This window comes from Rattus rattus, chromosome 2 (assembly GCF_011064425.1).
Source record: "Rattus rattus isolate New Zealand chromosome 2, Rrattus_CSIRO_v1, whole genome shotgun sequence".
NCBI lineage: Eukaryota > Metazoa > Chordata > Mammalia > Rodentia > Muridae > Rattus > Rattus rattus.
The window spans coordinates 224,231,444-224,245,651 of NC_046155.1; the positions used below are offsets into that span (position 1 = coordinate 224,231,444).

A 14,208-nucleotide genomic window follows, 5' to 3' on the forward strand; every position below is an offset into this window, starting at 1 on the left:
GACAGGAAAATATTAACTTGTCTACAAAGACATACACACAGGAATAGCATTAGATCTCTCCTCAGTAACTCAGAAAATCAATACACTTAAAGGAGACTCGCTAACTTGCTAGGTTACACAAACATACAAGAAAAAAACAGAAAACAAAAACCAAGCAAACAAATACTGTTTTCAAGAAGCATGCCTTTATTGGCAAAGGTTCCTGGAAACCAAAAGTCAAAGGATGGACGTCAATTTATCAAGCCAATGGAAGCCAAAACCAAGCTAAGTAGCTGTTCTGATATCTAATGGAGTAGACTTTGACCCAAGACTAATTGGAAAATATAAAAAGGTCACTAAATATTAGTCAAGGGAAAAATCCATCCAGAAGCTAAAATAATTATACAAACATGTATCACATTTTTGAGTTCCTGGTTTCATAAAATACTTTAAAGCACGAAAGACCAGATTGGTCCCGATACCATAATACAGAGTGAAGTCAATACCTCAGCCCATGTTTAGCCAGGTGGTTCCAAACTAAAAAATCTAATGAAGACGTTTCAGAGCTAAGTCACAGCACAGATCAATTGGATTTAACAATCCAATTATTAAATGTAGCTTCTAAATGTTCTGTCTAACACCGAACCTACTCTAAAACTAAGCACTTTATTGTCCATAAAACAGATCTGGCCAGGTGTGGTTGGAGTCTAGGAATTACCACCACACATACCACCCAGACACGGATCTCAGTCAAATAGGCATGGTTTATTAAACGCCACTCCCCAAGACTGATCGATCAGGGCCAGAGGTCAGACTCTGGAGTTGACTGTGATATCTAATTAAGATTCTACAAGGCTTTTAAGCCTAAAATCCACAAACATCTGTGCCAGGTTATTCCACCAATCAGGATTTAAAGATAGGGGATTTCCTTGGGAATGCGTCTTTTTGTTCTATACTTACCCTGCTCCCATTGGTTGGGGTAGTCAACTGTGGCAGGGTACTTGCCTTGCCTAACATTTATGTCTTAACTTGCTGTGGTGGTTTGAACGTGCTTGGCCCAGAGAGGGGCAGTATTAGGAGGTGTGGCCTAGTTGGAGTAGGCATCGCCTTGTTGGAGGAAGTGTGCCATTGTGGGTGTGGGCTTAAAGACCCTCCTCTTAGCTGCCTGGAATCAGCATTCTCCTAGCAGCCTTCAGATGAAGGTGTAGAACTCTCAGCTCCTGCTGCACCATGCCTGCCTGGGTGCTGCCATGCTCCCACCTTGATGATAATGAACTGAACCTCTGAACCTGTAAACCAGCCCCATAAATGTTCTCCTTATAGGAGTTGCAGCAGCAACAGCAACAACAACAACAACAACAACAATAAAACCTAACTAAGACACTTGTCAGCCAGGATGTCAGTTACTCACATACATGTCTCTTTCTGCCAGGTAGGATGTCAGTTCCCAGGGAGGTCTTGGGAACTTAAACTTTACTCAACCCCTACTCAGAATGGAAGTCTTATTCCAAATAGTTTCTTTACTTTTTTTTTTCTTTTTTTTCCGGAGCTGGGGACTGAACCCAGGGCCTTGAACTTGCTAGGCAAGTGCTCTACCACTGAGCTAAATCCCCAACCCCTCCAAATAGTTTCTTATATTGATGTAGGTGTCTCTCTTATGTTGGGGCCCATCCCAGGGGCAGCTTATGAAAGCAAACGCCATAAAGCTTATACTCTGGTGCAGGAAGTGCTGCTGGATGGTTGGTTCTGGTCCAAGCTTATTGTGGGTAACTATACAAAGCAGTTCCACTGATCTCTATCATGATTGGTTTCCAAGGGCACAGAACATAACAGAATATGTAATGAACTTGAGCCCGAGTTTCCTAGTAGCAGCAGAAACAACATATGAGCAAGTTTCCTTATACTATTAGTAACAAAACAGAATGGCAGGCTAGCCAGGTAACGGGTACCTAGTCCTTAACATTTCACATAGGCCTTAATATTTTATTTAGGCCTTAAGAGGTGTAATGGCTTTAGTTACAGCATATAAGGAGCAGAGACAGGCAGATTTCTGTGAGTTCAAGGCCAGCCTGGTCTACATAAGAAGTTCCAGGCCAATTAGGGTTACACAGTGAGACCTTGTCTCAAAATGGTTGTGTGTGTGTGTGTGTGTGTGTGTGTGTGTGTGTGTGAGAGAGAGAGAGAGAGAGAGAGAGAGAGAGAGAGATCTCAAATAAATAACCAATTATGTTTTAGAAAATCATAAACAAGCCAAACCAAACCAATGGGTATCAATAAATAATAGAGATGAGGGCCCATGGGTGTCTCAGATGGCAACTATGCTTGTTATCAAGTCTGACATCTACAGTTCAGTCCTGGAACCTATTGACATGCCTTAGCCACATGCAGACACATGTGTGCACATATCAAATAAACAAATAGGAGGAATTAAAGATTAATAAAGGTGGGGTAAAAGTTAATGAAATGGAGCCTATGTAAACTGTAGAGACGTGATCAAACACTTGGAAAGAGAAAATAAGGGTGACAATCCCCTAGCAAGACTAATAGGGGGTGAGGAGCATGAAAAAATTCGAGATGCAGTGCAGACAACCAGAGAGAAATAGTGGCTGTCCCTTGAGGGTACAGGCAGATTTATTTTATTCTATTTATTCTTATTTGGTTGGCATAAATCCTCTGGGCTCAATCCTAGTCTTTACTCTTTTGCTAGTGTTCCACTCCTCAAGTCCCAGAGAACTAAGGTGTTAGGGACCCTGGTAGAGCAATCATTCAGAGTAGCCTCCCATTTCAGAGTGTTGGGGAGGGGAAGCACTTGATACCTATGCTGATAACATAAAAACCTAGGGGTCTTCTCCCTCGTAATCTCTGCTGGCAAGTGTTTGTATAAGAGCTCTTGGTAGGGACTAAATTTTCTGTATTTTCTAAGCTAAAGGGGATAAACATTAAAAACAATCTATGTTCTGTTAAAGACAGTTAAAAATAACCACCCCAGGTATGGCAATGCATGCTTGTAAATGTAGCAATTGGGAGGGTAAGATAGGAGGATCATGAGTCTGAGGCCAGCTTAATCGACACAATCTCAAAAACAAGAATGAAATAATCTTTTCTTGGGAGAGCTAGCCGGAGGTTCCTGAGAATCCTTCTGAGTGCCTCCCTCAACAAGGCTGCCGTAGAGCTCAAGGTCAGCTCCACTTCGGTAGCTCAGTACACACCTTTCGACATTAGACTTTGAGTCTCCAAGGCGCTGGGCACTGTGCTAAGCTTCTGGTGAAGCCAGTAAGTATCAGGACACGAGCCCCGTCTGTTCAAATCTTACCAGGCAAGTCAAGGGATGGAGACAAAGAGATCTCAATGACCGCGCCTTACATTTGTAAAAGCAGTCATGGAAGAGTCATGGGACAACATGGCTGCCGAGTGTCCACACCCAACACTTGGAGCTGAAAATGAGCGACTTGCAGAGCAGCTGGGCAAAGAACCACATTTCTCATGCAGCACAATTTCCTCTTCCGAAAGGAAGATCTTTCATGTACGATTCTGGAAAATGGGTCCATATAGTATCATGAGACAAGGACCCAAATGGCTACTAGGATGTAGAGATCTATCCCACCTGAGAGTCAAAGAACTTTGTGCAATAAAAGGAAGCCCATGTGTGCTTCTCAGGGCAGTGGGCACTCATGCTGGTGACGACTGAGGTTTTGAATGTTGTCAACTACAGTGGCTACCTGTGGGATGATGTCACAGGTGAGGCAGGTACAAGATAGAAGGAGGCCTGTCATTGGAGGAGAAGGAAGAATGGGCGGGAGAGAAGTTTGAAGGAAGAGGAGGAGACTGGAATGGAAAGGAGGAAGAGACAGGAGGGAGAGAAGCCGTGGCAGGTGACAATATGGCAGGTGATGTTAAGATTCTGCTCAGTGTTTTACAGGTTGTTATTAATGTTCTTAAGGGATGGCTGGTACTGTGCTTTGGATGTTTAGGTGGGCAATTATCAGTTGGGCCAAAGGTTATTGTATTGTATGCTCTTTCGTGTGTAGATTTAAGTGTAATGGAGTGTGGGGCATCTGGTCTGGGCCACCATGGAGTTGGGATGTGTGTTTCTGGCATGGAAACCTGCCTTGGGAACTAGATAGGTAGAGAGATTGCTGCCAGGCTCAGAGAGAGGCCTTTGGCAGTGTGATATGGGATGGAGCAGAGAGCGTGAGACGCTTTGCTGACTGAGAATTAAGATATCTAGTAGATATCTTGGGACACCACAGTGCTGAACCTATCAAGATAAAAACAACCATGCTTTTTTATTTTTTATATTTTTACAACAACAGTTACCTGCTGCTATGGTAAGACGGCAGATTTAGAACAAGGTATGTAAGGGATTCCCTGAACACAGGCTGCTTCCAATAGCCTTATTTCAGTTATTCGGGTCTTCCCCCCACCCCCTTCTTATAGCATCATTTACCCTGCAGTGTTTCAAATAGGGAGAGATCAAAGATAGGCTACTTAAAACCCAGTGAGTCTACCTCTGAATATAGCTTCAAAAAAGATATTAAATCAGGAAATGAAAGACATATGTGTGCATCTGTGTTCTTAACATCCTCCTCCTCCTCCTCCTCCTCCTCCTCCTCCTCCTCCTCCTCTTCCTCTTCCTTCTCCTCACCATCTTCCCTTTTCCAGGCGCTTGGACCCAGGGCCTCCAACTCCAGTTAAGTGTTCTTCCACTGATCACCCCTCCCTGGCCTTTGCAACAGTCTTTACACTAGCTAACGGGTAAAAGCAACCCAAAGTATGAAACTGTAAAGAAAATCAGGTGTAAGTATACAATGTGCTGCTATTCAGACTTCAAAGGAATGAGATCTGGATGTATGCTACAGGACAGGTGAACATTGAAGGCATTCCGCTAAGTCAGTCACAAAAGGACACACTGATAGCAGTTAAGCTATGATGGTGGTTGCTAAAGGCTTGGAAAGAGAAGAAGGAGCTAGTGTTTAGTGGGTAGAGAGTTTCAGTCAAGAAGCTGAAAATGTCCTGGAGAGGCACAATCGTTGACGATTACACATCTATGCAGTGCACTTGATGCCTGCCACTCAACTGTACCACTGAAAGCGGTTGCCTATAAATGTTCTATTTTATCGCAGTTTAAAAAAAAAAAATGTCTTCGAGGAGTCCTAAAACCAGTATGGAAGAGAAACGGAAGTTCATGATGACTGGTGTGGAAATGCAGAATTACTCCTTAGCCAAAGGCTGTTGGAGGTGCCCTGTGCAGGTTAGATGGTTGGACCCTCTGCCCTCGAGCATCCATGGGCCTGTGAGCCTGTTAGACACACCCTCAGTGTCTCAGACCCATCCTTGACATCTTGAGGAACTGGAAGTGTCAAGAATAGAATTCTTAGGCTGCGGGTGTAGCTCAGTTTGTACAGAGCTTGCCTGACACGCACTGTTGTTGGGCGTTCGCCAGCAAAGGCCTCTCAGACATGGGTTTAACTGTGCCAATAGAACGTCTTTGTTAGCCGGCTGGTGACTACACAGGATGTTTGGGATCTGAGCCTTTCTCAGGATGAGCTTTTAGGTCTCCAACGTTCTAGGTGGGTATATTTCAGTTATCAAAGCAGCCAGAAGCAGAACTACAAAGGCCAAACAAAAGCAAAGTTAGTACATTTAGGGACTCCCCAGAACCGTGGACTCTGATGGACTGCACCTTTGTTTTAGTTCTGGTACGTGGCGCTGTCTATGTGTAGAGTTTTACAGCCTTCACGGTACTTCTATCATGGAGTCTGTTGTGCTAAAGTCTACTTTAAAGGGAACTTACTAAGGTCTAGTGCCCTGTGCACACACGAAGCTCTAGGCTCGACTCTCCGCCTAGAACCTGGCGTGATGGTGTGTGCCTATAAATCCCAGCACTGCAGGAAATTACTCCAGAAAGGTCAGAAGTTCAGGGTCACTCTTGCGGTACGTTTTTAAGGTTAGCTTGCAATGCATGAGACTCTTTCTCTGAAAGTTGGGATGGGTGATTGCCTGCTGGAGGGTGAATTTTGTATGTTTTTTGTATGGGTTTGTGAATGTGAGTGCACATGCACATATATGTGCATGCATGCACATAGACAGTATCTTCCTCTATTACACTTCTACATTGTGTGTGTGTGTGTGTGTGTGTGTGTGTGTGTGTGTGTGTGTGTGTGTCTTTCTGACACAAGGCTCATCCGTTGGCTAAGCTGGCTTGCTGGTGAGCTCCGTGAATCTAACTGTCTCCACCTCCCACCTGCAGGCTGACTCCTGTGCTGAGTTCACAGAAGCAAGCCATGGTGCCAAGCTTCCTTTATGTGTCCTCTGGATCCAAACACAGGTCCTCATGCTCTCAGGGCAGATGTTCTATTAACAAAGCCATCAAAAAACACACACACACACACACACACACACACACACACACACACACACACACACACACACACACACTATATATATATATATATACCAGAAGAGGGCACCAGGTCTTATTACAGATGGCTATGAGACACCATGTGGTATTGGGATTTGAACTCAGGACCTCTGGAAGAGCAGTCAGTGGTCTTAACCACTGAACCATCTCTCCAGCCCCACACTATGGCTCCTTGTTTCCCAGGATTTCCCAGAGAAGCAGAACGAGTAGAAGAAACAGAGGACTGCCTTATATGCGTGTCTGAGCGTTGTAAGGAATTGGCTCATGCATGGACGGAGGCTGGGAAGTCCCAAGAGCTTTGGCCAACAGACTGGTAACCCAGAAGTCATCGTGCAGCTCCAAGCTGATCCTGGAGGCCAGAGGAACAGAAGAGCCAAGAGTCTTCACTTACAAGAGAAGTCCAAGGTCTCCTTTCAGGGACAGACAGACAGACAAAGGAATTGACCCTTAACCTTTTTGTTTAAGTCAGGCCTTCAGGAGTTGGTTTAAGGCCAACTTGCATGGGGAGGGCAATGTGCTTTACTAAAGCTACCAACTCAAACGTAACCCCACCCGAAAGCCACTTTTGTGGTTGCACCTAGAATAGTATCTGGCCACTCTGTGACCCAGTCCAATTTTGACATAAAAATCTGCCACAGTTCCCTAATATATCCAAGTGGTTCTCTTTGTCTCTACTCTAACCTCAACAGGACCATGGAGGGTGGAAAAGCCATGTCAGGTCGTCTCAGTTCTCCTAGAGGTTCTTCTTTGTATCGCTTCTCAGTGGAAGCCAAATGGAGACAGTGAAGGTCTCCATGCCCTCTTCTCCATCCTTAGCCGACCCCTGCCACCCTACCCTCTGCATCCGTCCTGCACTGATTGTCCTCCAGGAAGGCAAGTGTGTTCTAGCTTCAGGGTCTTTGACATCTGTACCTTCCAGGTCCCAAAGGTCCCCATCAAAGTATCATGGATGCTGCTTCTTCCCTCAGAGCCAATGGCACCCATTATCTGTGTTTTGGCTCTTTTTCAAATGATCTGTGCTAGGGGTTTGGCAGTAGGTGGTCAAACACTGGTCTACCATGCTTAAAGCCTGTGTTTACATGCCAGCACAAGTTTAAAAACCATTTTGGAACACTTTTAGATTTATACACACACACATATGTACACACACACCCATATGCACACACACACATGCACACACACAGACACACACAGACACATACATGCACAAACACACACATACACACACCACACACATACACACACACACACACACACACACACACACACACACACACACGTCCCAGAATTGATGCCACCCCTTACTTTCTATTCTAGGTTCCCCTTCTATCAAGATCCGACATTAACAGGACGGAGTCATTCTGACTGAGAAACCAGCCTCCTCTCTCCATTTTTAGCTAAGGTTCCAGACACATTCCTGGAGTGTTTTGTTTCCATTTTCAGGGATTCCTTTCTTTTTATTTTATGTGTGGGAATGTTTTGCCTTCATCTACCGTGTACATATCATGTGTGCGTCTGGCACCCACAGGAGAGGCATTGGATCGCCTGGAACTGGAGTTAGTGAGCTACCATGTTGGTGCTGTGTATCACACTCAGGTCCTCCGCAAGAACATCAAGTTCTGAGCCGTCTCCCACCGCTTTGGTTTTGTTTAATTCCGAAACTCACCTCCCAGCCTTCTCAGGATCTTCCGTGGTCGGTTAAGATTCTTTTCTTGTAGGATCTTTCAACAGCTGTGAGTAAGATTGGTCAGGCATTTTCTTGGGGTGGGGGTGTGCAAGTGGATTTGTGGTTGTTGAGCCGGGGCAAGCTCCGCTCACTGTCACAACATCATTTATCATCATTTATCTGTGTGGTAAAAACTACTTTCCTCCTCCTTTCTGTACAGCCCTATGTAGAGGAGCAGGCTCTCTACATTGAGTGCAGAGAGACAAGTTTCTTTTCCGAGAAAGTGGGTTTCTGCCTCGGTTGCTTGAAGTTGCTCTGCTCCGGAGACTTGTGGACCTATTTCATCGGCCATCTGTTCATGTTAGATGGATAACTTTGTGTTACCATCCAGTGCCACCTCGTTCCTCAAATTCTCCCGGCTTTAGGCACCCGGAGCTCTTTGGGTGACTTCCTAGCATCAATGCACACATCATTTTTCTGTTTCAGATGGCTAGCCTTCGCCATGTTTGTCCAGCGGCTTCCCATCCCCTCACCCGAAAGCCCCCTTTCTGTTTCTGAGTCTCTAGTAGGGTGTCAGGCTACGAGGACGAGGTCGTGGCAGTACCCGTGGATGCCCCACTGACAGCAGGCGGGAAGGGACTAGTGGAAGGCGGGGCTCAGTGTCTTCAAGATCCACAACCTCCGGTTCAACCATCGCGCGGGTCTCTGCAGGCGCAGCCACACCCACGCTCAGAAACCGTTTCTAGCGTCCTAGCCTCGGAAATGCTCCGGACTGCAAATGTCATTCATGCGGAGGGGTTTTCCCTTGGAAAGTCCGACGAATCCCGTTCCGCCCATCTGTCCATCCCAGAGCACGGAAGAAGACAGAGGAAGTTTCCCGGGTGGTCCACACCGTCGCCCGCAGCATCTCGGGGCGCACAGCAGTGGAAGGAGGCTCGTGTCTAGGTTCTCAGCCACCCGCACCGTGGCGACTCTCGTCCGTGAGGACGAGAAACTGCGCGCCCAGCCCAGGGCGTCCCCGGGGCGGGGCCTGGTCCCCCAGCTGTGCAGGCTCAGCGCGGTGGGGGCGGAGCCAGCAGCGCCAGATGCGGCCGGGGTGGCGCAGAGCTCGGACCCGGCTGAGAAGCGCAGCCCTGGCCATCAAGAAGCAGAAGGGACAGAGCCTCCGGGACGCGAGCACTGGGTGTCCTCCCGGCGTCCGGACGCTGGATCAGCGCCCCGCCGGATCACGGTTCGTTTCATCACGGGAGTGTGCTTTGGTTCTCTAACTCTTTGGGCATCGGGGACCCGGGTGCGGGGTTGGCTGGAGTGGCGGACCTCGCTGGCCCAGGGCAGGGATGCTGCCCAGCAGCAGGTGGGATTGGGGTGTGGTTCCCTCTGCGCCTCTAGGTACCTTCAGGACCCGGCTTTGGGTTTCACTCCTAGAGCCAAAAGCTTTTTAAGTCTTTGAAAAATCTAAGGCTTTATCAGAAGTGCTTCAGAAATGACTGATGTAGACTGACGGAAGCTACCTGGAGCGACTTTTATTTTTAAGTTTTATTGTTTTATTGAACGGAGGTGCTTCTTTTCCGTTTGGTTGCCACTTTCTCAAGCACATCAGAATGGGCACTTCTCCACTTGAACTTGACAGTATGACTCAGGAGCCAGGAAATACGGGAACATTGATAAGGCGTTGAAACACCCCCCACAGAAGATTTGGGGGAGTTTGTTTTAGGGGGGAGCGATCTGGTGGCTTTGCTTAAAGAACCACGCTACGGAATTCTTTTGGCTTCTTTGACCGAGACCAGCTGAGACCTGCGTTTTACTTCCTGTGGCTCTCTCACACTTAGTAGAGCATTTCTCAGCAGAGGGAGGAGCTGTTGTTTCTACACGGGTATCCACAAATGAGTCAGAAGGCGACTATAATTGCAAGGCTTTGTTAACACGCTTTTGAAAAGCGAGGTTGGATCCCTGTACTTAGAATAAGAACGGAGATGAGTCTGGTGCTGTCAAACTGGGGCAGGCGGCCTAGGAAGTGGCTATTCAAGTTTTCAGTTTCCTAGAGCGTCTGATGGGACAACATGCCAGCTAGGGTCACTAGGCTGATCTGAGATAACCCTTAAAATCATGTGCTTTCCCACAGAAGCTGAAGAGAAAATTAATTCCATTATCCAATAACCATTTGTTTTCACTGGTTGGTAGAAACTGGGCATTTAGTGGAGTGATTGTAAGTTACTCCGAAATTTAAAATATTTCAGAAAGTTTATTTTTTTTAACCAAGTTAGTACTTTAAAAAATATATAGAGAAGCTTTTGAAGAAAGTAGATGGTTGCTGAAGCCAGACATTAACACGCTCTTAGAAACAGACTTCCCTATCTAGAAGCTAAGCAGAGGCGAGAATAACTGTGTATCTTGGCTGAGCTGAGGTCAGCCCTAGACAGCAGTTACAAGGTTCTGGTCTGTTCTTTTCCTCAAGTTCCATGCATACAATCCTAGGTACAGTGCTATCCTGACTGCCAGAGCCACAGCTGAGCTGATTTTCCTGGAAATTCAACATTGTGAGATGGGTGCTATTGTGTTTTATAAAAAAAAAGAAAAAAAGAAAAAAAAAGAAAAAAAAAAAAAAAAAAGCCAGGGATATGTTTAGTAGAGGTGTGGGGGAAGGGGGTGCCTCTGTGGATCCATGCTGAGGCATCCCTTTCCCCTGAGGGACCATCCATACACAGTATAGTATAGAATAGGGTTTATTTAGGGCATGGGAGGGAAGGGGGTAGAAGAGACAGAGAAAGAGAGAGAGAGAGAGAGAGAGAGAGAGAGAGAGAGAGAGAGAGAGGAGAGAGACAGAGACAGAGAGACAGAGACAGAGACAGAGAGAGAGAGAGAGAGAGAGAGAAGAAGGAGGAGGAGGAGGAGGAAGAGAAGGAGGAGGAATAGAAAGTAGAGGCAGGCTTTGATCAGGTGTAGAGGGGGGTAGAGGAGAATGGGAAGAAAAGGGACAAAGGGCAAAAGAGTGAGGAGGGGGCAAGCAGCCCCTTTTGTACTGAGTCAGGTATACCTGGCTGTTGCTAGGTAACTGTGGGACAGAGCCTAGAAGAAATGCTAGCAGGTGCTGTGAGAAATTTACACCCAAAGGAGGTGCCCCAGTGTGGAGGATCAGAATGTCTTGGATCACTCTTGGGACAGCAAAGGAAAGTTTGGGTTCCCATCATCTGCTTGTCTTGGTTGGCAGCCAGGCTTTCATTCAATACATACATGATTTAAAAAGCATATTAGTATGTGCATATGTGTATGGTTTAAAAAAACATACTAGTGAGGAGTGGCGTTTAAAGTGTTTGAATTAACCATGTTTCGTATTGCTCGGTAGCTGTGTGAAAGCAAACCCAGTCTGTTATCATCCCTGGGCACTTATGGCACTTCCATGTGTCTTTTAAACAACAGGGAGTGACTTCCGAGCCATTGGTGGCTTTCTGCTCATCGGTTGCTCCTTATCTGAGGACTGGCTTCACTTCCTCGATTTTTATTACCCGAGCTCTGAAACGTGAAATAGAAAGTTCCAGCAATAGTAGTATGCATCTATTTATTTTACCTGAGACGTGGTCTCACCGCGTAGCCCTGGCTGACCTAGAATCCACAGCCATCTCTCTGCCTCCTGAGAACTCGTATTAAAGGTGTATGCCACCACACTTGGCAGTGAGATGATGCTCTGAGAGAGGGAATACATCCACACCACATTAATTAGAACCATATCGTTGTAATTGTTCCACTATTAATTCTTGTTCATCTCTTACTGTGAATAATTCATGAATTTAAACTTTATCTTTTTTTTTCTTTTTTTCGGAGCTGGGGACCGAACCCAGGGCCTTGCGCTTACTAGGCAAGTGCTCTACCACTGAGCTAAATCCCCAACCCCTTTAAACTTTATCTTAAATACGCATGCACAGAAAACGGAAGAAATAGGTGTCAGGCGTTCACCACAGTCTCTTGGCTCAGATCCCTGAGGGTTGATTTCCCCGTCCTCTGAGGTGGCCAACTAGTAAAAGGCTCCATTACCACATCTTTCACCTCTGTCTCATCTCTCCCTCCGCAGCCTCAGAGCCACGTCTTCTAGAGGAAAGAAAAAAGATGGAGTGTTATTCAGTATGGCATTCCTGGGCTTGGGTACCCATCTGACTCGTGGTTAATGGAAAGAAAGCATTTATTAAACAGTGAGCCTAACTGTAGGTGAGGGTTGTCCAGGAGCTTGGATTGGAAGGTGACCCAACAGAAGGAACAGCAGTGCCAAGGACAGAAACAGTTTCTGTGGTCAAGAAACTCCAGCCTGTTTCCTGGGGGCTGGGGTTTAAGGTAGAACTGGGGGGCAGAAAGATGAAGGGGGAAAGAGAAGAGAAGAGGACCACATAGACCCATGGAGCTCCAGGGCTTTATTCTGTGGAGGCCCCAGAGAAAACAAACAGCAGGAGAGACGTGTTTAAAACAAAGCAGAAATGAAGGGGGCCGCTCAGGTTGTAAAGTGCTTGACACACGAGCACAAAGCTGTCACCTGTAATCTAAGCACTGGGTATGTGGAGTCCCAGAAGGATCCTGGGACTCGCTGACCTTCTGGTCTAGGTGGATCAATGAATCCGAGATTCTGTGAGAGAGCTTAAGCACCAGTGTCAACTCCACAGGCACACCGGCACATGTGTACCTGCACACACATGAAGACGAGCTCACATACACATGAATAAGCTCAAGGGCTCACACCCTTAGAAGAGATTACTGTACTACTGAGATGGGAACCTGAATGAAGCTTGAATTGGCGGGGGAGGGGCATGGAAACGAAGGGAGGAGCTGATAGAATTGACATCTGTAACACGCAGAACCCAAGTGGGGTCTGAGGAAGGGGAAGAAGAAAAAAGATGACGTCTGTATTTCCGGTTTGTGATTGGCTTAGGAACATCCCACCCAGTGGAAGAGTTGGTGTAGGCTAAAGGATAGTGAAATGCTCACCCACTACTTGGTGTATGATCGGCTCTTGGTAGGAGATGTTCGACCAAATAATAACTAAGATTTTATGCTGCTTACTTTCTTGTGAACGTGACACAAACTAGAATCGTGGGGGGAAGAGAGCCTAAGTTGAGGAATTTCCTCCGTCAGGTTGACCAGGAGGCATTTCCGAAAGACCCAGTCCACTGTGGGCAGGGCCACCCCTGGCTAGGTGAGGTGGTCTTGGGATGTATTTTAAAAGCGAGCTGAGAGAGAAATGGAGAACCAGCCAGTAAGGGATATTCCTTCATGGTCTCTGCTTCAGTTCCTACTTCTAGGTTCTTGCCTCAATCTCTTGCCTATCCATCTTATAATCGTGTGTGTGTGTGTGTGTGTGTGTGTGTGTGTGTGTGAGAGAGAGAGAGAGAGAGAGAGACAGAGACAGAGACAGAGACAGAGAATGTGTATGTCTGTGTATGTGAGAGAGAGTGTGAATGTGTGTTGTGTGTGTGTGTGTGTGTGTGAGAGACAGAGAGAGAGGAGAGCGATGGATAGACAGAAGGTAGAGATAGATAGATAGACAGACAGACACACAGACCCTTTCTCTCTCTCTCTCTCTCTCTCTCTCTCTCTCTCTCTCTCTCTCTCTCTCTCCCCCTCCTCTCCCCTCTCCCCCTCCCTCTCTCTCTCTCTAATGCTGCTTTTACCCTCGCAGTTTTAATGTGTGGATTGGACACAGAGAGAGACACAGAGAGGGAGACAATTCTAGTTTGTCTCCTGGTTGAAAACCAAAGGAAAGGTCTCAGCTATTGCTCCAACACCATGACTGCCTGCCTGCTGCCATGTTGCCCACCATGGTTGATAATGGACTAAATATCTTTATGGAGACTCAGGGCATCTAAAGATTCCCAGAGCTTTTGACCCATAGAGCTGTTTCTTAAGTGCCCAGTGCTCAGCTTTTCCTGTTTCTTCAACATGTTTGCCCAGTAGAAAGATCCGCCGAGGGCCCAGGTACTAATCAACAGGTTGTGGGTAAAAGTTGGAAGAACCACTAGCAAATGAAGTGAGGGACATAAAAACTCCAAATCGCACATTCCTCGCTTGCGATCTGCCTTCTGATGCCTAGTTCACCTTGGTTTGGCTCTGGACAGCTCCTCTCCTGAGTCTAATCTCCACAGTCTTAGGCAGTGACTCTGCT

At 46.6% G+C, this 14,208-nt stretch overlaps 1 protein-coding gene across 1 annotated transcript in view; it reads left to right on the plus strand.

Moving 5' to 3' along the window:
- Positions 1 to 9,171: 9,171 nt before the first annotated feature.
- Stx11 (syntaxin 11) overlaps positions 9,172 to 14,208 on the plus strand; it is a 26,708-nt gene continuing 21,671 nt past the window's right edge. The window contains exon 1 of the mRNA XM_032896400.1: positions 9,172 to 9,297. The gene's annotated coding sequence lies outside the window, so the exon portion shown is untranslated. The remainder of the gene's footprint in view (positions 9,298 to 14,208) is intronic.